This window comes from Limulus polyphemus, unplaced genomic scaffold, assembly GCF_000517525.1.
Source record: "Limulus polyphemus unplaced genomic scaffold, Limulus_polyphemus-2.1.2 Scaffold1143, whole genome shotgun sequence".
NCBI lineage: Eukaryota > Metazoa > Arthropoda > Merostomata > Xiphosura > Limulidae > Limulus > Limulus polyphemus.
Genome location: NW_013666753.1, coordinates 53,280 through 55,116, shown reverse-complemented (window position 1 = coordinate 55,116; position 1,837 = coordinate 53,280).

The following is a 1,837-nucleotide window of genomic DNA, read 5'->3' as shown; positions in this document are numbered from 1 at the left end:
ATCATTTGTTGCCTGCGATATATCAAAGAAGGCTAATAGCAAGAGAATAAAACATAAGTAACTCTTTCGTAAGAGTGGTGTGTTTTGGTTTGTTTTAATTGATGTTAAGCACAAAGCTACAATGAGTTATCTTTTCTCTGCCCACCACGGGTCTCGAATTCCGAATTTTAGCGTCGTAAGCCTGCAGACGCATCGCTGAGCCACTGGGGGAGGGGGGCGTGTGTTTTGGACAAGTCAACCTTACAATGGAGCCTTTTACAATGGAAAAACGCTACAGACTATTGTCATGATACACAATCACAACAGGTGTCGTGGACTGTAACGACACGGTGACGCTCCAAAATAGTTTTAATTTAAGGTACTCAACCTTTGGATACCACGTGCATATACTAAATACTGAAGAACAATATATGTAGAAAGACAATAAAATATTACAAGATAAGGATGTAAGAAAAAAACAAGTACATTTGGTAGGAATGACGCTTTTAATATAATTACTTACCAAAGCGTAACTTTGAAAGTTTCAGAAATAATTAATTTAAATCGTACGTTAAAGACTTCGGAAATTATTCTCTTTATATATATATATATATATATCATGTAACTTATTGCAAATCACAATATTGTGTGTTTAGAGATGGGTGTTGTAAAGGTTCGCTTGTTACTTTTCTTAGACCCAACATTTTACACTGTTTTACACTGTTTTCAAGTGTTAAAAAGACTTGAAATTGGGTATATTTTTTTTTGTTGAAAACCTTGGATCTGTTGTGTTTTTTGAAGTATGACAGCATGGTGCAACTAAAAATACTACCCATGTTAACATTCTTATCTTTGTATATAATTTCTCGTATTTAATTGGTACTTCATGTAAAAATAGATATAAATGTGTTAAGAGGTATAAATGCATTGAAAATTCATCTTCAAAGGACTTGTGTTGTACCATTTAGTTTTTTATATATTAAAACCACAAGCTTCTTTTGTAATGTTCAGCAACTAATAAAGTTTTTAAATATAATAAGTTTAAAAACATACAACAAAAACTAGACTGTTGAGATGCTGCACACAATTAATGTTTGTAAAAGTGTATGAAACCAAAGCTGCCAATGAATTGTCAATGATTTGTTGTGATTATGCTGCATTTCTTGAATTTTATAACTGTCAGTAAGGACTACTTTTTCCTTTTCAACTTGAATATAAAAAACTGAGTGTTGTTGAAAGACATGGATGCACTTCCCTTGATGAACGTGTGTATTAAACTTGTTCAAAGAAATGGGCTTCATAATGAAGTTTTATTGCATCTCTATTAAACCTCTAGTTTGTGAATATTTCTCTTTAGCTTTCAACATCACTTAAGAACTACTTTGGATAAATAAGGTTTTTGTTTTCAGTATTGAGATGAAAGTTTTAACTGAAGTTCACCTCCCAGTTGCTCAGTGGTAAGTCTGAAGGCTTATAATGCTAAAAACTGGATTTTGATACCTGTGGTGGGCATAGCATATATACCCCATTATGTAGCTTTGTGCTTAATAACTAAAAACAAATGAACTTAAGTTTGTGAAGCTTGGAGTTGAATATCTTACAATGTTTCTTTGTGTATTGCAATTTTGGACAAAAAAAATTAAAATATTAAAATTGTATATAAAGAAATGCTGTATATATTTTATGTAACAAATCATTACATAGAAATTTGAATGCAAAGTTTTTAAAGTAGGAACTCAAGTCAAAATATCTTGTTGATAAATTGTAAATCTTAGAAGCAAAACTAAGTACTTGTTTAAATTTTGAAACTTGCAAAGTGATTCTAAAGTTTATTTTTTGACGTGCTGCATTGGACAAC